This window comes from Lathyrus oleraceus, chromosome 7 (assembly GCF_024323335.1).
Source record: "Lathyrus oleraceus cultivar Zhongwan6 chromosome 7, CAAS_Psat_ZW6_1.0, whole genome shotgun sequence".
In the NCBI taxonomy this organism is placed as follows: Eukaryota; Viridiplantae; Streptophyta; class Magnoliopsida; order Fabales; family Fabaceae; genus Lathyrus; species Lathyrus oleraceus.
Window position 1 is genome coordinate 2,843,885 of NC_066585.1, and position 23,903 is coordinate 2,867,787.

Sequence of the window (23,903 nt, forward strand, 5' to 3'; positions counted from 1 at the left end):
TGAAGTACTTGTTCGATCAGAAAGAATTGAATATGAGGCAAAGGAGATGGTTGGAATTCTTGAAAGATTATGATTTTGGTTTGAATTATCATCCTGGAAAGGCGAATGTTGTAGCCGATGCATTGAGTAGGAAGTCATTGCACATGTCTATGTTGATGATTCGAGAGTTTGAATTATTGGAGCAATTTAGAGATTTGAGTTTGGTTTGTGAAGCGACGTCTTCGTGTGTTAAGCTTGGTATGTTGAAGCTTACGTGTGGCATTCTTGACGAGATTAGAGAAGGTCAGAAGTCAGATTTGAAATTAGTCGATGTTACGACATTGATTAATCAAGGCAAAGGTGGTGACTTTCGGATTGATGAGAATGGTATCATGAGGTGTCGTGATCGAGTTTGTGTTCTGGATGTTGCGGATTTGAGAAAAAGGATTCTCGAGGAAGGGCATAGAAGTGGTCTGAGTATTCATCCTGGTGCTACTAAAATGTATCAAGACTTGAGAAAGATGTTTTGGTGGCAAGGTATGAAGAAGGATGTAGTGGAATTTGTGTATTCATGTTTGACTTGTTAAAAGTCAAAGATTGAACATCAAAAGCCGTCTGGTTTGATGCAACCGTTATCTATTCCCGAGTGGAAGTGGGATAGTATCTCTATGGATTTTGTTTCGGGTTTGCCGAGAACATCGAGTAATTGTGAGGCGATTTGGATCGTTGTGGACAGGTTGACGAAATGTGCTCATTTTATTCCGATAAGGATGGATTATTCGATGGAGAGACTTGCTAAGTTGTACATCGAAAGGATTGTGTGTTTGCATGGTATTCCGTCGAGCATTGTTTCGGATAGAGATCCGTGGTTCACTTCGAGATTTTGGGAAGGTTTGCAAAGTGCTTTGGGTACGAAGTTGTGTTTGAGTTCGGCGTATCATCCGCAAACTGATGGTCAAACATAGAGGACTATTCAGTCACTTGAAGATCTTTTGAGGTCTTGTGTTTTGGAACAAGGAGGAAATTGGGATAGTTTCTTGCCTTTGATCGAGTTTACGTATAACAACAGTTTCCATTCGAGTATTGGAATGGCACCTTTTGAGGCTCTTTATGGCAGAAGGTGTAGAACTCCTTTGTGTTGGTACGAATCGGGGGAGAGTGCTGTGGTTGGACCCGAGTTGATTCAAGAGACTATGGATAAGATTAAGATGATTCAAGAGAAGATGAAGGCTTCTCAGAGTCGTCAAAAGAGTTATCATGATAAGAGGAGGAAGGCTCTTGAGTTTGAGAAATATGAGCATGTGTTTCTTCGAGTTACGCCAATAACGGGTGTTGGTAGAGCTTTGAAGTCGCGTAAGTTGACGCCGCGTTTCATTGGTCCTTATTAGATTTCCGAGAGGGTAGGTGAAGTGGCATATTGGATTGCATTACCACCGTCACTTTCTAATCTTCATGATGTGTTCCACGTGTCTCAATTAAGGAGGTACATTGCGGATCCATCGCATGTTGTTCCAGTAGATGATGTTCAAGTGCGGGATAATTTGACGGTTGATACATCACCTATGCGAATTGAAGACCGAGAAGTGAAGAAGCTTCGTGGTAAGGAGATTGCTTTGGTGAAAGTGATATGGGGCGGAGCCGCCAATGGCAATATTACTTGGGAACTCGAGGATAAGATGAAGGAATCGTATCCGGAGTTGTTCGTTTGAGATAAATTTTCGAGGCCGAAAATCTTTTATGTGGGGGAGAGTTGTAACAACCCAATTTTAGTATTTATTTCTTATATTATTATTATTATATTTTATTTTATTTATTTAGAGTGTTAATTAATTAATTGGTTGTTAGGTAGTATAATAATTGATTATATTAATTGATTTGGTGTGTTAATTAATTATTTAGTTGATATGAGATATAATTGAATAATTGATTATATTAATTAACTTGGTGTGTATATTGTGTTGGTTTAATTTATTTGAATTAAATAGAGATATTATAATACTAAGTATTATTGGGCCTAATAATTAAATTAGAGGTATCATTCTTTAAGCCCAAATATAATACTAGGATATAAGAGGTGAAGAGAGTGAGAAGTAGGATTCATTTGATCATTTGACGGCAACAGAGAAAAAAAAGAGGAAAAGTAAGGAGAAGAGGGGAAGAACAAGAGAGAAGCTAAGGTTTCCCGAAAATTGAAGAGGTAAGGGGGAGAATCCTTATTATTATGGGTTAGTATGATTGGGTCAATGGGTAGAAATATGTTTACGTTGAAATCCCTAAATTTCATGGTTTTGGAATTGTTAGGTTTTGATGAGTATTCTTGATTGTGGTGATTTAATTGTGTTAAAACTGAAAATTAACTTTATATACTTAGAGTATTGTATGAGTTATAATTTTCTGAGCGTTTGGCTTTTTACAGAATCGAAATCGGAGGTCCGAAAGTCCTCCAACGATGAAAAACGCAGAAAATTCTGCATTCTGTTTTTGTGTTAACCAGTTACCCCGAGAGCGTTAACCGGTTACTTGCTCAAAAACCTGCCCAGAAGTTGATTCTGTTTTGTGTTAACCGGTTACCCTGAGAGCGTTAACCAGTTACTTGCTAAAAATCTGCGCAGGAAATTGCATTTTGTTTTGTGTTAACAGGTTACCCTGAGAGCGTTAACCGGTTACTTGCTGTTGAAAAATGAAAAATTGAGATTTTAAAAGTTGTATTCATTTTGAAATGAAATCTAAGTGTGCGTATTTGATAATTAGCCTACAACTGTGAATGATATATTGTTATGAATGTGTATATGTACCATTGATGGATAATTCATAGAGTTGAATTATGGTGATATGTGGAATGTTAAGATGGTAGAGATGATCTTAATTGCATATGTGTTGGTATTTGTACATTCATTCATGGCATGGTCGGCTTCATGGTGGAAGCGGTGAAACTGTGGGTTCACATGGTAATAGACGTTGTTCCTTGAATGGAAATAGGCGTAGCAGACGTTGATCCTTAATTGGAAATAGACGTAGTAGCTTTGATCTTGTTCGGATCGGAAGCGTGGCTTGGATTCTAGATATTGAATCGGAAAGCGGTGAAACGTTGGGTTCACATTGCGGTACCACATGCATAGAGTCACATGTCCTGCATTGAGTCACATTAGAGTTATGTGATAATTGCATGTTTGCATTGATGTGATTGTGAGGTGTGTATGAGATATAGTAATTGAATTTGGTGATGTTTGGATACATAATTTGGCAAAATATGTGATTATGTGATAATTGTAGTTATGTGTATAATTGGGAATATAGTATTGGATTATAATATTATACTCCCTGAGTTCTTATGTGTGCTTGAAACATGTGAAATAAATATTGGTTAATATTATTGACATGGTTATACAAGGTGTGATGAATTCCGTGCATTGTTGATTTAATCATTGTGCTTTATTATACTTCTTCATAATGATTTGACTTCTCACCCTTCTGCTTGAATGTTGCTTTACATGGCATCGTGCAGATACTCCAGAGTAGTATTGCGGAAGTAAGTGGACGGTAACTCACTCGAGATTAGCTGGAGAGTTCCGGTGCTTTGTTTTAGAGACTAAGTAGTGAGTCAATGCTCTGATCATGTAACACGGGGTAGATTGGTAGTATTGAACTCATATCTGATTCAGATACGTATTATGTTATTACTTGTGAACATGTTTATTTGAAAATTGCGGTTTGAGAGGCCATAGTGCCAAATATTTTGGATATGGTTTTAGTTATCTTGAGGAGATTATTGAGAGATGATCATGGTATGGGACATGGATCATTTTATGAAATACATGAGTATTCATTATTTTCCGCTGCGAACGCATATTCTTGAATATTCATGATTAAGTGAAATGTGTTATTTTAAATGACCAGGTGTATTGTATATTGATGATGAATGATGTTGGTTTTTGAAAGCTTTTAGTTTTTGAAAACGCCGATGTGACGCCCTTTCGTTTATATGCGTGCTTATTTACTCTGATTATATGTTAAGTATTTTGGGGTAGAAAAAAGGGTGTTACACAGTGCACATTTAGCTGTATTGCTTTCCAGTTAGGCTATGAGTCTTTCATAACGGAAATCGTCGTTTATAGGCACTTGTTCAGGTTCAATACCTTCCATTCTTGACAAGTGGTCGGCCATAATGTTTTCAGTGCCCCTCTTATCCTTGATTTCTAGGTCAAACTCTTGTAGTAGTAAGATCCACCTTAGGAGTCTTGGTTTGGCGTCCTTTTTATTTAACAGATACCTAATTGCAACATGGTCGGTATAGATAATTATCTTTGCTCCTACTAGGTAGGAACGAAATTTATCCAGAGCAAACACTACGGCTAAAAGTTCCTTTTCTGTGGTGGCGTAGTTCATCTGTACAGGGTCTAGGGTTCTACTTGCGTAGTATATTGCATGAAGTTTCTTATCCCTTCTCTATCCTAAGATTGCACCTACAACATAGTCACTAGCATCACACATGATTTCAAAAGGTAATCTCCAATCGGGCGGTTGCATGATAGGTGCAGTGATAAGAGCTGTCTTCAGTTGTTCAAACGCCACTAGGTATTTGTCATCAAAGATGAATTTGGCGCCTTTCATCAATAAGCCTGTCAGTGGTTTGGTGATTTTTTAGAAATCTTTAATGAATCGCCGGTAGAAACCGGCGTGTCCTAAGAAGCTTCGTATTTCTCTTACGGTTTTTGGAGGCTGAAGGTTTTCTATAACTTCTATTTTAGCCTTGTCGACTTTGATCCCCTTATCGGATACTATGTGTCCGAGTATGTCGGACCATGAAATGACACTTTTCCCAATTTAGCACGAGGTTCACTTTTACGCATCTTTTAAGTACCGTTTCAAGATTCGATAAACATCCTTCAAAGCTCTGTCCGCATACAGAGAAATCATCCATGAAGACTTCCATGATGTCATCTATAAAATTAGCAAAAATTGACATCATGCATCTTTGGAATGTTGCGGGAGCGTTACATAGTCCGAACGACATTCATCGGTAGGCGAATGTACCATAGGGAGATGTGAATTCCATTTTCTCTTGGTCGTCAGAATGAATAGGAATTTGGAAAAATCCCGAATAACCGTCTAAGTAGCAGAAGTGAGAATTGTTAGCCAATCGTTCAAGCATTTGATCGATAAACGGTAAAGGAAAATGGTCCTTCCGAGTGGCTTTGTTTAATTTTCTATAATCAATGCACATTCTACTTCCAGTAACCACTCTTTGTGCTATAGATTCTCCTTTTTCATTATTAACAACTGTGACGCCTCCCTTCTTTGGTACGACATGTACTGGGCTGACCCATTGACTATCTGATATTGGGTAAATAATACCTGTTTCTAACAACTTTTGCACTTCTTTCTTCACTACATCACTCAGAATGAGATTTATCCTTCTTTGATATTCTCTAGAGGTCTTACTGTCTTCCTCTAGCATTATGCGATGCATGCACATGGAATGGCTTATTCCTTTCAGATCTGAGATGTTGTAGCCTAAAGCAGTTGGATACTTTCTTAAAATGTGTAGAAGCTTTTCGGTCTCTATCTGCCCTAAGTCTGCATTGACTATTACAGGTCGCTCGAGTTCAGTGTCTAGGAATTCATACCTTAGATTTTCGGGTAGCGTCTTAAGTTCTAGGGATGGATTCTTTGGGCAAGGCATATGATCGGGCGTTAGTGCTAGGCATTCACTTAGGCTGTCATCTTGGTAATCCTCACTCCAATTTTCATCTCCAAAAGTAGGAGGCCTTGGAATTTTCAGTATTTCGGAGTATGATGTTTGTTCATTCTTCATTTCTCTTATACATTCGTCGATGACATCTAGTAGACAACATGTATCGTCTATAGCTGGTGCCTTTAAGAATTGCGTCAAAATGAATTCGACTTTTTCCTCACCAACTTCAAAGGTTAGCTTGCCTTTCTTAACATATATAATGGCTCCGGCAGTAGCTAGGAATAGTCTTCCTAATATGATAGGGATATTGGAATCCTCTTTTATATCCATGATTATGAAATCAGTAGGAATATAGAATTATCTTATGCGTACCAGAACACTTTCTAACATACCTATGGGAAATTTGACAGAACGATCTGCAAGTTGTACGTACATCCTAGTAGGTCTTAGTTCTCCCATTTTGAGCCTTTCGCATATGGACAAGGACATTAAGCTAATACTGGCTCCTAAGTCGCATAGTGTTTTGCCTATGACAAACTTTCCGATTACATAGGGTATGGAGAAACTACCCGGGTCTTTCAGCTTAGGAGGCATATTGTTTTGTATTATGGCGCTACACTTAACAGTAAGTGTAACGGTTTCTTTATCCTCTATCTTCTTCTTGTTAGATAATATTTCCTTAAGAAACTTAGCATACGAGGGTTGTCGTACCTCGAAAAATGAGAACACGAAGCTCGTGAAGCGCAATTGCACGCTCGCGGGATAGACTGAACAGAGTCGCCACCAAAATTGATTTATTCCCAAAGAGGAAAAGGGAAAATATCAATAAAACTCCTAAAAGAAAGGATAAGATATGGTCGTCGCAACCAATATTAGGGTTCAGGAGTCGGTTACGCAAGGGGAAGGTATTAGCACCCCTCACGTCCGTTGTACTCAACGGGAACCGTTTAGTTAGTTTTAATTTGAATATTAACTTATGTTAGTTTCTAATCTTCTACTTATTTGGGATAGGGAAAGAGAGAGAAGAGAAATGTTTTTGAATTGTATTAATGAGAAGGACCTAAAAATATTTCCATTATTAGGGGGGCAGAAAGGAACTAAACCTAATTTTTTAATTAATGGACCTGACAAGATTTCGCAATCCTTCTCCTACGTATCTCCAGGTGCAATAGAGAATTCAAGGCTTACGTAGTTCTGGGTAGAAAAATGTTTGTTTATTGGTTGATTTTAGCGAAAGCTATATTGTATTAATCGACGAAAAACATTGTCTTACCCAAAACAGATGAGGAGCAGACGTATACCACACATCAAATGGATTTACAAATCAACATTCGGAAAAACGTGACTTATCTCAACTCAACAATTATGGACGGAGCATTGCTTTACATCATCTTAAGACAAAATGTCTTTCGTTTATGAAAAGGTTTTAAGATCAATCGTACGACGAAAAAAAAAGAAGTTTGATGCGTTGGATGTATTTTTTGGGTGAATGACGAACATTTGATGAGAACGAGACATAAGCCTCGGGACCAATCATTCAGGGTTCCACCAGAATGCTAGATTCCAACGGTCCTTTTTCAATCGAATTAATTGAGAAAATTGTTTGATGGACAACAAACGCTTGATAAGAATAAATTGTTCAAAGGGTTGAGCCAGAATGCTTGATCCCAACGACCCTTATTTTATCCAAGTTAATTAAAGTGTTTTAGGGATGAAAGAAAAGAATGAACGGTTAACTCAAAACGCGAGACTCAAGACCGATCATTCGAGGGTTTCCACCAGAATGCTAGATTCCAATGGTCCTCTTCTTTCGAGTTATTTGAAAAAAGGTTTTAATATTTTAACTTAAATAATAAAGCGTTTGAATTGGGATAAGAAACAAATTAATCAGATTAAAAGGTACAATTTGGGGTAGGACCAAAGTTTAAGAAATTAGTCATAAGTATTTTATTCTATTAATTAATTAACATCATTACTAGATATTTATTTAATTATTTATTCGTAATATTCTAATAATAATAAATAAAACTACAAATAAAATGATATTATTTAAAAAAATAATAATTCTATATTTATTCAAACATTTAGAGAAATTTAGTTGAAGAAAAATACAATTATATTCTTTTTATATCTAGTAAAATAAAGTGAGAAAATAAGACCAACTTAATATTAGACATATGCATATTATTTATTTGAAAAAAGGTCTGATAATAAAATAATAAAATACTTTTTTTTGTTCTCTTTGAAATCTAAATAAAATAATCACAAAAGAAAATAAATTAAACATAACCCTTTTTTAGTTTTCCTAACATAATCTAAAAATAATAATAAATATAACTAAATTAACTCTTTTTATATTTTTATAAAATAATTTGAAATAATAATGAAAATAACTAAATTAACTTTTTTTCTGTTACTTTTTATATTTTTATGATATGATCTAAAATTCAATAAAATAAATGGTAAACTCTTTTTATAAAATAAATAAATGCTTTGAATCTTGATGTTTTATTTTTCTGTTACTGTGCCTTCTTTTTAAAGTTGTGGTCTTTGTTTTTTGTTAAGATTTTTTTATGGCTACTAGTTTTTGATTATATGATATATGGTGGTTTTGAAATCTTTTTGAAGGTTGCTGGTTTTCGATTCTATGATGAGTTTTGATGCTGCACATTGTTTGAAATTTTTCTCCTTAAGTTTTTTTTTGGAACTCTGATATCTGGTGTTGATTTTATATTTAAAGATTAGGGTTTCAAAATGATATTTGTTGTTGCTGAGATATTATCCATGATAATAATAATGAAAAACTTTCTAAGATGCTATATGTTGTCTTGCCATTTCAATACAAACTTTCTGGTGTGTCTCAAATTATCAAGTTCTGTTATACTACTTTATGGTTTGACTTTTCTGTTCAAAAGCTAAGTAACTAAAATGTGTTAACTGTGTACTATAATTTTTGCAGGAACAAGACAAAAATCTTTTTCTTCTCAAAGACAGAAGTAGCAGTAAATGGCAGGAGCAACTGTGCTGAATTTTTTTAGTTTTTGCTTTGAAATGTCACTGTAGAAATTTGATTATAGTGGTTACTGCTCAATTGAGGACCCTTTACTTTGTAGAAATTTGATTATAGTGGTTACTGCTCAATTGAGGCCCTTTGCTTTGTAATTGCTACTGCAACCAATTTAGAAACATATTGTAATAACTAATGCATTGGAAACCAAATTATTTATTTATTTAGTTGCTATAAAAAATGCAAATGTCTAACTAAAGATTTTTTTTAAATGTTATGTTTTTCTTATGATGTAGACAAAAAGTAACATAAAAATTAATTTTTTAAAACTATTAAAATAAAATAATATAATATAATTATAAATGTTACAAAAAATTCAATTAAATTCAAATGAAGGAAATAAATTGTAAAACCAAGTTTAAAATTGTGAAACAAATTGTAAAATAAATTGTAAAACAAAATGTAAAACAAAATGTGAAACAAATTGTAAAATAAATTGTAAAACAAATTGTAAAACAAATTGTAAAACAAATTGTAGAAAAAAAATTATCATTATCATTTTTTTTAATTCATATCTTAATTTGTGAAACAAAAATTAATTTGTCAATACTTATTTAAATATAACATAAAAAACTTTCTTGCTAGAAATTTAAAAATAATACCAAGGCAAACCAGAAAGAACCTAATTTTTGAGAATGCAAAGATATAACTCTAAATAATTAAAGTTAAATCTTCTATAACAAAAATCTCTAAACCTACAGGTACTCAATATAATGCAACAAGTGTCGATATGAATGCTTATGAATGAAGATCATGTTTTTTTATGTGAATTGGTAAAAAGAAAAAATTCTAATGAAAATTAAATAAATATCATTAAAATGAAATTAAAAAAATGGAATGATTTATAAATATGAATGGATGCAAATTGATAAATACAAATGCTTGAAATGTAAATGAATGCCTTTAGGCGGGGCAAAATTTAGGGTATGACAAGGACATTTGAGTGATAGCTTCTGTAAAGGGTATTGTGATATTCAATTGTTTTAGAAGCTCTACAATTTTTTTAAACTGCCTTACACTTTTAGATTTAACAAGTCTTTAAGGATAAAGGATATGAGGTTTATACGGTGGTGGAGGCACATAAGGTTCTTCTTTCTCTATGGCCTCTTCGCTTTTATCTTCCTCTTGTTCGTTTTCTTTCTCAGTTACCTTATCAGGGTCTTGGTGCATGGTTGGGTTTTGAATTCTAGGGTCAGCCGGTCAGTCTAGTTTTGTCCCACTTCGTAGTATAATAGCATTTGCATGACCTTTCGGGTTTGGTTGCGGTTGTCCAGGAAATGTGCCTGCAGGGGAAGTAGTAGGTGCTTGTTGTTGAGCCACTTGCGAAATTTGTGTTTCCAATATTTTATTATGGGTGTCTAAAGCGTCTACTTTATTTGTTAACTGCTTGATTTGCTCACTAGTGTGTATGTTTTGATTTAGGAAATCTTTATTTGTTTGGGCTTGGGTAGCTATGAAGTTTTCCATCATTAATTCTAGGTTTGACCTCCTAGGAGCATTTTGAGTATTTGTGGCGGCTTTATGATATCTTGGTCGTACATCAGGTGATTGGTTAGGTGCATACAATGCATTTTTGTTTTTGTACAAAAATTTAGGATGGTTCTTCTTGTAAGACCCTAATTTAGACCCTAAGATCCCTCATGGAATCATATCATTGCACATTGCATTTGCCTCAAGGATCATAGCATCTTGACTCCTTAACCCTTGGGTTGGGACTTGTTGTGAGTTGGTTGGAGACCACCAAGCATGCTTGAATTGTATATTATTGCTTTTCTTATTTTGTTTACTAACCAAAAGCACAAAAATATGTCACTAACTTGTTTTGTTTTGTAGCTTGAGCAATCATGTGATCCAAGGCTCCTAGGAGGCCCCTATGCTCAAAGGATGGCCAGATGAAGTTGAAAGCAAGCATGACAATGGTTCACAAAGCTCTCAATTATCATATATGCCTCCCAAGTATCTCAATTTGTCAATTTGATCAAGATAAACCAAAGGGCTTGAGGATTGTTTCCTAAGGAAACCCTAATTCATCTATGCATTGACTGTGCCTTGCTCAGGAAGCAACCTTAAACCATGATCAAATACAATCAAGGGAAGTTCTTTCACTCATCATTTTATGCATATTTGAGCTTGTTTGAGTGTCCTCAATCATCAATTCATCAAGGTTTGTGTAGCCGGGTATTCGTTACCATTAGAGATATTGACTAAATCTAAGGTAAACCATACAAGTCGAGTCGCCGCCGCACTTCTATTTATCCAAAGGAATGGTTAGAAAGCGAACAAAAACTTAAAAGTTTTATCAAATCAAAAACTAGTAAAAATGTCAGAGATCTGGGTAAGGGGAGCCCTTTTCACACTTGTTGTAAGGTTGGTATTTTTTGTGAAAATTTATTTGTGCAAACATGATTGAAGAGATGAGAAGAGAATATACAAGTTATTCACATTTTGTGTTTGGATGGATGAACCCATTGCCTACGTACCAACTTAAAAAAGATTAGGATCAAAACCTCGTAGTTCGGGGTAAAAATCTCAAAATGGGTTAGTGAATTGATTGGTCCAAAAGCCTTAAGGTCTTTTGTTATCCAAGGGAGAAAACTCAACCTAAAACCACAAATCCACCATGTGAGGATAGCTTCAACATGCTAGTGAGGGGTTAACCCTATAATAAGCATGGATGACTCATTGTCCATCACTAAGGATATAGGTGAGCATTACATCTACCTCGAGGATAACTCAAACCTAATAACTAAAGGTTATGAAAAGTTTTAATAAGGAAGTGGCCATTGAAACCACAAAAGTATTTGAATGAGTGTTATTTACCGATGAAAAGTATTTACAAAATATGGTCAAAGTTGACTTAGGATTCAATTCAAAATAAGTGTTATGAAAAGAAAGTTTGAAAATCAAAAGCCTAAGGCTTAGGTTTCTAATGTTTGAAAAGAATGTTAAATGTTTGCACAAAAGTTTTGGCTTGGGTTAGAGTGGAGGGAAGAAGAAGAAGGGCTAAAGTCCTAATCATACAAGAGATAAGGGATAAGAAACAAGACCACAAATGGAGTTCCTCTCTTGAGATCATATTGATGATCCAAGTAGCCTTCATCCTTTGGAATAAGCAAAATAATAGTAAGCTCAAGCAATCAACATAATCAAACAAGCTCTTGGAAAGTTCCTCAATGGCTCTTAGATCTCTCTCTCTTAGAAGCTCATGGCAATGGTTCCTTACTTTGGGCTCAATGTTGGAATCCCTAGCACAAGAACACACACATTAAAAAGTTCTATCAAACAAATCAAGAGTGAACAAGCAAGGGTTTAGGAATTGGTCCTTCCAAAGTTCTCTTTAGCATTTATAGCATTCTAAAGGCTTAATGCCTAGTTGCTCTTTGACTCCAAATTTGCATAGGGAAAGTCCTAGAAACTAAGTCCATTTGTCCATTTCTTTGCATTTGGTCCACAACAATCAAAACAAAATACAAGCACAATAATATATACACAATTATGTGCTCAAGTGAGCAAAAGGCAAATTGCATTAACATAAACATGTGCTCAAATGAGCAAAGAGCAAAACAAATGAATAATATGTACAAGAATAGTAAATTGCATAAATGTAAAGAGCAAAAAAGTAAATGTTAATGGTTAATGGTTAATGTTAGTAGTTAGTGTGCCATAAGGAAAATTTAGCGCTATGTTAAGCAATCGTAATTGGACTTATGTAGAAGTCACAACTATCTGAGGCCGGTCAATAATAATGTAGGCAAACAAACACAAGTTAGAAGTCTTGATTAGTGAACCAAGTTCCAACAACTTGCCATGCCAAAAAGAAGATAAGAAATGATCTTGTATTGGTTTAAGTCCTTTGCATGATTTAAGAAGCAATCTATCCTTAATGCAAAGCCATTCACTTGATCATTTGATCAAGATGAATTAGATTTGAATCAAGGAAGATTAAACCTCCCTAATCAATGCCAACTTATCAATCTTTAACTCATTGATCAAAAAGAAAATAATAATAATAATAATAATAATAATAATAATAATAATAATAATAATAATAATAAGAAGAAGAATGGATAATGGAAATGAAGAAAATAAAGTGCATTAAAAGAAAATGGAATGTACCAATCCACAAATGTTGACCAAGGATAGGGAAGATCAAGGTCAAACCAAACTAGCAAGAAGTGAGATGAAGATTGGAGGTCAAGAAATAAACAAAATATTTTTGGCATTTTTAATATTTAAAATAAAAGCTTGAATTTAAATATTAAAGAAAGGTCAAACTTCAAATTCACTTCAAATCAACTTTGAAAAGTCCAAGTGAATTATCCCAAGTTCAACAAGGTCAAACAAAGTTTGACAAAAAATTTCAGCATTTTTAAAAGTCAGAAACTATTTTTAATCAATTAAAAATGAATAAAAATAACCTAATTGAACTAAAATCTCAAATAAATCTCAAATCAATTAATAAATTGATGAGAATATTTTTCATAGATCCATCATCATTCAAAGAGGTTAGAAAAATATTTTTGTATTTTTTGAATATCAAAAACTATTTAAAATGAATTAAAAATGACCAGAAAAGAGAAAATTATTAAAAAATAGCAAATGATAAAATAAAAAATATTAAAAATCATTTTTAGAAACTAGCAATTAAAAGAGAAATAAGGCAATTGGTCCCATATTTTTTGGACCAATAATAAAAGAGATATGAATTTTAGAAATAAAAAGGAATTAAAAGAAATAAAGAAAATAAAATCAGAAAATAAGAAAATACGAAAAAAGGAGAGGCGTTGGACCCAGTCTCATTAATTGAGCTGGCACATCACACGGCCTCTGAGCGCACTCCCACCATATGCCTTAGTCAACTGAGACACACGAGGCAATATAAAAAGTCATAACAAAGGAGGGACGAGATTAGATCTGGAGATTGAGATCAATGGCTCATAATCAATCTGGCAATGAGACGGTGGCCAGCGCCACCGTCTTCTCCGGTGAGCTCCGACGAAGGTAAAAAAACACAGAGATTCAAATGCTAACTAAAATGAACGATCCAGACACCATTCGAAAGGTGAAGTGATGTACATCACTCCTATACCACTCACTTCCACTCTAGATTCCTATTAAGAGAGAAATCAAAGATGGAAGTTTGGTGATGTTCAACTGAACTTGCTCGATTTCAACAATTAAGCACTCAATAATGATGCCTCTATAGAGAGGACTTCAGACAACACAAAGCCAAGGCAAATGGAGCAAAGTATAAGGAGATTCGAAGCAAAAAACAGTTGATCAAAACCTTTGGATTATGAAGATTTGAGTCTCTTTCCTTGGTTCCTTTTGCAAACAGAAACTTCAATAGATCAAATGATGAAGGTTTAGGAACTTTAGATTTGAAAATTCAACCAAATTCAATTGAATTTTAGATCTGAATTTTTGAAGAAAAATGAACTTTGTTCCTTTGGTATGGTTAGGGATTCACTCTTGCAGCATTTCAGGCGCCTCCAGGTTGGAGAATTATGAAGCATATCACATGTATTTATAGCTGGAAAGGGCCGAGTGCATGAGTTCACTCGTGTGCATGGCAAATGGATTTTGCATTGCATGGGCTTGTGTGATCATGTGGAAGGCCCAATGGAGACTGAAATGACCTGCTGATTTCATGTGAAATGCAAATGGACGTGTATATTAAGTGTAATCAGCTCATGCATGGCAATTGAATTGAATTTCACAAAATGCACTTAATCCTTCATGTCTTCGAAAATGGTGCTTCCAAACTCCAAATGCAACCTTGTGAGTAATGGTTAGAAAGCTTGTTGCATAAGGAACAAATGCTATGTTGATCATAATTCCAATTGGGCTTTGGAAATTAGTGAAATTTGAGCTTAAAGTGTAGGGTGCAAAACATGCATAAGTGAAGTTTCCAAATTTGGCCAATGTTCAAGCCCTTCTGTCTTAATGATGCAAGCTCCAAATGATAAACTCTTCAACATGAAAGTTGTATATCTTTTCAAGACAATCAATTTGGACTTAAAGTTTGCATCATTTGGATTTTTGATGAAGAAGTTATGGGCACTTGAAGTTGGACTTTTTTGTATTTCAATGCATTTGGCCCAAAGTGACCTATAATGTTTTGCATTATCACATGTATTTCTTTTGAGATTTTGCAATTTTTCTCAACATAACATTTTAAGTAGACACAATAAGCTTTCCAATTCATTTGGTCCCACCTCAAAATAATGAAAAATGAATGAGTTATGTTCTTGGGAAGTTGACCCAAAATTAGGGTTTCAGTCAAAATGTCCTATAATGTCTTGGAATGGATGATGATCTTACAAGATTCAAATAAAATTTTGATGAACATGAAAGTTGTTCATATTTCTCTTAAGAACATTGTTTCTCTTGGTATCATCTCCATTTGACCAACACATAAAAAGTTAGGTCTCAGTGCATTTCAAGATAGTCAGATGAATTGACTGATCAACTTCTCAAGTCCACAACTCATATTTTGATGAATTGATGATTGAGGGCACTCAAATAAGTTCAAATATGCATGAAATGATGAATTAAAGAACTTCCCTTGATTGTATTTAACCATGGGCTGAGGTTGCTTCATGAGCAAGGCATTGTTGATGATCAGATGATTTAGGGTTTCCTTGAGAAACAAACCTCAAATCCCTTGACTTGCTTTGATAAAAAATGATGAGTTGAGATGCTTGGGAGGCATATTTGATGGATGAGAGATTTGGGAACCATTACCATGCTTGCTTTCATCTCCTCTTGACATTATCACTGCACAAAGGATCTCCTAGAAGCTTTTAAACCTTGTGATTGCTCAAGCTACAAACAAGAAATGTTAGTGACATATTTTTGTGCTTTTGGTTAGAAAATAAAAATGAGAAAAGAAATGATATACAATTCAAGCATGCTTGGTGATCTCAAACCACTCACAAGAGGTCCCACCCAAAGGTAAGGGGAACCAAGATGCTTATGATCCTTGAGGCTTTGTAAATGCAATGTTATGATGCTATGAGGGATCTTAGGGCCAAAATTGGGGTCTTATAGTTTGAAGTTTGGACATGAGAAGTTGATGAGTCAATTCATCTGACTATTTTGAAATCCACTGAGACCTAACTTTTGATGTGTTTGTCAAATGAAGATGACCCCAAGAGAAAAAATGTTCTTAAGAACCATATGAACAACGTTCATGTTCATAAAACTTTAATTTGAAACTTGGAAAGTCATCATTCATTTCAAAACATTATAGGTCATTTTGACTGAAACCCTAATATTAGGTCAACTTCCCAAGGATCTAACTCACTCATTTTTCATTATTTTGAGGTGGTATCGAATGCATTAGAACGTTTAAGATGTCTACTTCAGTTGTTATGTTGGACAAAATTTCATAATCCTAAAATAAATACATGTGATAATACAAAACATTATAGGTCACTTTGGACCAAAGCCATTGAATCTTGAAAAAGTCCAACTTCAAGTGCCCATAACTTTCTCATCAAAAATCCAAATGATGCAAAATTTAAGTCCAAATTTATTGTCTTGAAAAGATATACAACTTTGATGTTTAAGGTTTCGTCATTTAAGGCTTGCATCACTGAAACAGAAGGGCTTGAAGTTGGTCCATTTTGGCAAAATTCTCATACACATGTTTTGCATCTTGAACTTCATGGCCTATTTTCATAAATTTCCAAACTCCAAATGGACTTTTGTTCAACATAGCATTTGTTCCTCATGTCAAGACCTTTCCAACCATTACCCACATGGATATATTTCAATTTGGTAAAGGGCATTTTCAAAGAGGAGAAGATTTATGTTCATTTATAGAAAACATGTTGAAACTTTGTGCACAAGCCAATTCATTCCAATCTGCACGTCCAAAACACTTCAATTACACTTCAGCTTGCATTTACAATCAAGTTTGGGCCTCCCATGCGCCTGTACAGGCCCATGCATGGAGGAACCAAGCTCATGCACACATGAGAATTTCATTGCTTGCATCATCTCTTGCTATAAATACACATGCCTGGCTTCATTCAAGACCAACCTCAAGGCGCCTGAATTGCTGCAGAAGTAGAATCCCAACCTCCATTATAAGGAATTTTGCTTTTCTCTTTCAATTTTCAAGTTCAATTTTAAACTTCATTGGTTGATCATTGAGCTTCAATTCTTAGACCTTGCTCCCTTGCCATCTCAAGAATACACTGCATCAAAGACTTGGAGGAGATCGTGCCTTGTAAAGCTGCACTTCAAAGGTTGTTGTTCAAACTTTTTTGATTCGAAACTGCTTGGATACTGATCATTTCTTGTGTTTGTTGGTACCTCTGAAGTCCTCATGTGAGAGGCAATTGATCTGAGCTTTTAATTTCATGAATTGATTACGTTCAGTTTGAACTCCATAAATTTCCATCTCAGATTTCTCTTCATATAGTGATCTTGAGTGGAAACCAATGGCACAGGGGTGATGTACATCACCCCAACTTTCTAATGATATAAGGATCGTGCATTTTAATGAGGTTTTAAAAACCTGCAAATCTTGGCCGGAGCGGTGAGTCTCGCCGGAGAAGACGGTGGTGTACACCACCGTCCCCGCGTGGATGAGCTCTGGACCATTGTATTTCATTTCCAGTTTTAATCCCAGCCTTTGGATGATATGACTTTATTAAATGCTTTGTGTTTCGCTTTGACTGGATCCACACCATGAGCGCGCACCTGAGAACCTTAGAATTGGCCATGTCAATTAATGAATGTGATCCAACGCCTCCTGATTTTTCTTAATTTCTGATTTTCCATTCTATTTTCTTTTATTTCATTTTATTTCAAAAATTCATAACTTCTTCATTTTTAATCCAAAAAATATGGGACTAATTGCATTATTTTCCTATTTAATTCTAGTTTCTGAAAATGATTTTTAATATTTTTTATGAGTCCATTTAATATTTTTTGTGAATTTTCTATTTCATAGTTATTTTTAATTCATTTAAAATAGTTTCCAATATTCAAAAATGCCAAAAATATTTTCTTAACATCTTTTGAATGATGATGAATCTATGAAAAATATTCTCATCAATTTCTTAATTGATTTGAGATTTATTTGAGATTTTAGTTCAATTATGTTATATTTTCTTCATTTTTAATTGTTTAAAATTAGTTTCTGTTTTCAAAAAAAATGATGAAATTTTTTGTCAAACCTTGTTTGACCATGTTGAACTTATGATGATCCAATTGGACTTTTCCAAGTTGATTTGAATTGGATTTGAAGTTTGACCCTTATTTGTTTATTTTAATTCCAAAAATACCAAAAAATATTTTTATTGTTTCTTGACTTTTAAGCTTCATCCCACTTCTGTTTACCATTGATTGATGTTGATTCATTTCATATTTGGTCAATGTATTTTGTTTATGTCATTTGACTTTCAATTATGTACATTTCCATTGCTTCTTCTTCTTCTTCTTTTTTATTTTTGATCAATGAGTTAATGATTGGTGGTTAGCCTTGACATATGAGGGGCTTAACCTTCTTTGATCCAAATTAAAGTTCATCTTGATCAAAGATCAAGTGAATTGCTTTGCATTAGAGATAGGTTGCTTCTTGGTCAGGCCAAAAAACCTAAATCCATACAAGATCATTCTTCTTTTCTTTTGGCATGGCAAGTTGTAGGAGCTTGGCTTACTAGTCATGGTCTCTAACTTGTGTTTGTTGCCTATAGTTTCATTGACCGACCTCAGATAGGTGTGACTACTACATTAGTCCACTTACAATTGCTTAACATAGCGCTAAATTGCCTTATGGCACACTAACACTAACTACTAATGACTAACTTTTAATTCAAGCATTTGATTCTTGAAATTTACTTTAATGCAATTTAATATCTTGCACATTAATTCATTTGCCTTTGCCTTTTGCTCACTTGAGCTCATGTTTATGTTATTGCAATTTGCCTTTTGCTCACTTGAGCACATTATTGTGTATATACTATTGTGCTTGTTTTGTTTTGTTTGTGTGAACCCAATGCAAATGGAGAAAGGACTTAGATTTTAGGACCTTACCTATGCTAATGGAGTTTGAAGAGCAACTAGGCCTCATGCCTTTAGAATGCTATAAATTGTCAAAGAGCAACTAGGCCTCATGCCTTTAGAATGCTTAATCTTGAAGAAGACATTGAAAGGACTCCTAAATTATAAACTCACTCTTGTCCATTCTTTCTATTGCATTGTGGAACTTTTTGATTTGTGTGTTTTTGTGTGCTAGGGATCCTAAACTTGAGCCAAGTAGAAGAACCATTGTCATGGATATTCCAAGATAAGAGATATAAAGCCCATTGGAAGATTCCTAGGAGCTTGATTATTATTTGATTGATTGCTTGAGTTGTTTGCTTATTCCTTGCTAATTCCAATGGATGGGAGCAACTTGGATCATCTTTATGATCTCAAGAAGGGAACTCCATGTGGTTTATTTCTCTTCCTTCATCTTTTCATGTTTAGGATCTAGCCATTCTCTTCTTCTCTCCACTCTAACCCCAAGCCAAACTTTTGTGCAAACATTAACATTGTTTTCAAAATTAGAAACCTAAGCATTATTGCTTTTGATTTTTCAAACTCTTTTCATAACACTTATTTTGAATTGAATCTTAAGTCAACTTTGACCATATTTTGTGAATACTTTTCATTTGTAAATACAACTCACTCAATTGTTTTTCTTTTGTGGTTCCAATGACCATTTGTGTTAAAGCTTTTCATAAACATTAGCTATTAGGTTTGAGTTATCCTAGAGGTTGATATAATACTCACCTATATCCTTAGTGATGGACTATAAGTCTTCCATGCTTATTATAGGGTTAACCCCTCACTAGCATGTTGAAGCTCTCCTCACATGGTGGATTTGTGGTTTTAGGTTGAGTTTTCTCCCTTTGATAACAAAAGACCTTAAGGCTTTTGACCAATCAATCCACCAACTTCTTTTGAGATTTTTACCCCGAACTACGAGGTTTTGATCCTACCTTTTTAAGATGGTACATAGGCAATGAGCTTATCCATTCAAACACAAATTGTAAATAACTTGTATATTCTTCTCTCATCTCCTCAATCATGTTTGCACAAATATTTTCACAAATACCAACCTACCTTACAACATTTGTAAAAAGGGCTCCCTTAGAATACTAAGGATGTTTTGGGTGCTTAAAACCTTCCCATTGCATAACCAACCCCCTTACCCAGATCTCTGACATTTTTATTAGTTTTTGATTTGATAAAACTTCTCGGTTTTTGTTCGCTTTCTAACCTTTCCTTTGGATAAATAGAAGTGCGGTGGCGACTCAAATTGTATGATTTACTTTTGATTTAGTCAATAAATCTAAAGGTAACGAATACCCAGCTACAGTTCCAACCTGGGTTGTAGGTGTTTGAGTAAGGGTTTCCTTGAGCATAGTTCACCTGGTCTGTGGAGGTTCCTGTAAGAAGTTGACATTCAGGAGCAGCATGCCCTGGAACTCCGCATATCTCGAAGTTAGGTGCTACGGCAGCCATGGTGGCTGCATGTGTTATGGTCAAGTTATCTATCTTTTGAGTAAGAGCGTCTACCTTGGCGTTGACATGGTCAAGACTGCTTAATTCGTACATACCGCCTTCCGTTGAAGGTTTCTCTATGGAGGTTCTTTCGCTTCCCCACTGGTAATGATTCTGGGCCATACTTTCGATAAGTTGATAGGCCTCATTGTAGGGTTTATCCATCAGTACGCCACCTGCGGCGGCGTCTATTGTCAATCTTGTGTTGTACAAGAGACCGTTGTAAAAGGTATGAATGAACAACCACTCTTCTAGACCGTGAAGTGGGCAAAGCCTCATCATGTCTTTGTATCTCTCCCAAGCTTCAAAAAGTGATCCGTTATATTTTTGTTTAAACCCGTTTATTTGGGCTCTTAGCATAGCCGTCTTACTAGGTGGGAAATATCGTGCTAAGAAAACTTTCTTCAACTCGTTCCATGTAGTTACGAAGTGGGTTGGTAGAGACTAGAGCCAAGCTCTAGCTCTATCTCTTAATGAGAATGGGAAAAGACGTAGTCTTATAGCTTCGGGGCTGACACCATTTACTTTCAGTGTGTCTACATATTGCAAAAACACTGACGAATGTAGGTTCGGGTCCTCCGTGAGACTACCTGAAAATTGGTTTTGCTGTACGAATGACAACAATGAAGGTTTTAGCTCGAAATTATTGGCCTCGATGGCAGGGGCAGCGATGCTGTTATGTGGTTCATCTTGAGAAGGCATTACATAGTACTTAAGAGGACGGTTCTGCGGTCCTTCGGCCATCTCTGGTCGTATAACTGGTTCAGGATTAGAGGTATTAGGATCGAGAATATTTAGCTTGATACGATGTTCTCGTATCAAGTCTCGTATCCGGATTTCTAATCTTAGATAATGCTCAGGTCCGTCGAACGATAACTTTAATTTCCCGCCTTGAGAGCGAGTACTTGGCATACACTCGACAAATTAGAAAGGGAAATAGAATTTTTTGCCTTAGTCTATACTGGGCAACACTGGAGTTAAGATATCGATTAAATTAGTCCCCGACAACGGCGCCAAAAACTTGATCGCGACTTAGTAAGTTTATGGGAATCGTGACGGCAAGTGCACATTCGTATCGTGTAGTTTTAAATATTATTGAACCCACAAGGACTAATAATCGAACGTATCGTTATCTAATGTTACTATGTAAATCTAAGGCTGATGATCGTTCTAAGATTGGAGGGATGAAGAGAAATAACTATAACGTAAATAGAAGATTAATGAAGATATTTGATAAAGGGATATCGGTATGTAACGCATCAAACTTCGGGGATTCGATAGATAGTTGGTGTAATCTTATTGATCAAAATATTCTTCAATAGAAATTATTTATAAAAAGGACTTAGTCTCACACTCTCGCTTTTATTGACTCTGACCATACTCTTAAACCAGAATGCTTGGCTCTCGCGGTCTCATTATGAACTTAAAAGTAATTTTTTAATATGAATAAAGTCTAATTAATCCTAAAACACTCTCGTTGTGTTTAGGATTAATGCCTAGTTTCAGCTGTCTGGTTAAAATCTCAAGCTCTCGTTCTTATTGACCGTAACCTTTGTTTGTTTTGTACTCTCGTACGAAAAACAGTTTTGAATGAAACAAGAAACTAAAACCGGAAAATAATATTTTATAAAAGCCAATACCAATTATTTACGAATCCCGTCGTTTCGACGGTCTTTACATACCGATACCTAGAGGTTTAGCCGGACATGGATCCGATAACATACATGGTATTCAGACAATCAAGCATACAATAAGGCATAAATAATTAAAATGACAATTAAAAAAAAACCTGGAATATAAATCGAGAACTTGAAATAAATCCCGATTCTTCAAATTAAATAATGCCTACAAGCCTTGGAAATCGAGTACACCGTTACAATCAAACTTAGATGCGTAAACAATAAGTTGCAATAGTCCCCGATGTGGAGAATCTATTGCTTTTACAAAGTAAGAAACTGCCTAAGAAAACTAACCAAAAGAATCTGACTGAAAAAATGCACACTTGAAAAGAAAACCGACCCTCCTTTATATACTTTTCACTCCCCTTAATTGTAGCATTCGTTGGTTGAAAAGGCAAGTGGAAGTCATGGCTAAAATTATGGAGGTCGTGGCTAAAAAGGTGGAGAGAAAATAGGGGGGACCGGGTAGATGGCGGTTGCCACAACCCTAGTATGATCTCCGTGGAGAGCTCCACCTTTTGAGGGATGGGATCCACCACGTCCTTGCTTTGTGGAGGGCGCCACCACTCCTTTTAGGTCATGTGGCGGGCGCCACACATCCAAATTGTGGGTGCCACATGTCCATTTGGTGTGGTGGGTCCCATGCTCTCTATTTTTCTCTTTTTCTTCTCTTTTTCTTTCCTTTTTTCTATTTTCCACTTTGCTTGCTTATACATATCTTATTCTATAAATACTTGCAATAAACATAAAATACTGCGTAATAATAAGTGTTAATCAAGTAAAAAGCAATGCATATGAAGCCAAATACACGATACGTTTTCGCGTTATCAGTTTATATGATAAATTTCTTATCTAACCACTAATCAAAATACCAAAAATATATCTTGTTTCCCTTAAGTTTATTATGCAAGGTAGGGCTTTTCAATCAAGAGCATCTCAATGTTTTGTGGCTTACTTCTCAAAGAAAGTCAAAGGTTCATGTGTTTATTTCCATGCCTTCTTCAACAAGCAACTTCAAGATTTGAGAAATTTAATCAAAAGGAAATCAAGGAAACCTTGTTTTGAGTTCATGTGATCACCCATGTGATTTGAAATGCAAGTAAAGTCCAAGTACACAAGCTTGTTCCGAGGGGTTTGACCAAAAAGTTAACATTTTGAAGTCAAGGTTCCAAAGATCACAACTCCTTCAATTCTCAACATTTTTGAATTCTTCTTTTTGCATATGACTCTTATCAACATACTCTACAAATTCTCTTTACATGATAAGAGCCAATTATTCTTGGAGGATCATCAAAAGTTTGGAGATATTATAGGTCATTTGTGGACTTAGTGAAATTTGACCTACTTTCTAGTGACTTTTCCCCAACTTTCAAGATTCATAACTTCTCCAATTTTCAACATATGAGGCCGATTATCTTTGCACAATGTCATTTGTGATTCCCTCTACAAGGTTTCTTCAAGGATCAAGGTCAGAATATGCTTCGAAGGCCGTGGAATTCATTGAAACATTACATGTCACTTTCAGCCATGAAACACTCAAACGTTTCTAAGTTATATGATCATCTTTTCGTGCCAACTTCAACATGAAACAATTTTATGCTAAAGCATCCAAATGCAACCTTTCTTGGAACATTGTAATCTTGGATATGACGTTAACACATTGCGAAAAGAAGGGGATCAAAAAGCCTCCTCAGTAGGGTGCCCCATTGGGTTGAACATGGTGACTTGTAACTGAAGAAGTTGCCATTGCTCGAGTTTTGAACTTCACTAATCTCAATTCCAAGCCAAATTAGCATGTGTTTTGGACCTAAACATGTTTAAATAATCCTTAAGAAGTTAATTGACCCTTAAGATGCATAATTTGGCTGAGTTTTGATGAGTTTCAAGTCACACTTTTCTCACACTCGGATCAAAT

The 23,903-nt window shown here is 35.1% G+C and overlaps 1 non-coding gene across 1 annotated transcript; it reads left to right on the plus strand.

Moving 5' to 3' along the window:
* Positions 1–20,562: 20,562 nt before the first annotated feature.
* LOC127108965 (small nucleolar RNA R71) lies at positions 20,563–20,669 on the plus strand. Its single transcript, XR_007796458.1, has one exon. It is a non-coding gene; the product is annotated as a small nucleolar RNA R71 (small nucleolar RNA).
* The last annotated feature ends 3,234 nt before the right edge of the window (positions 20,670–23,903 follow it).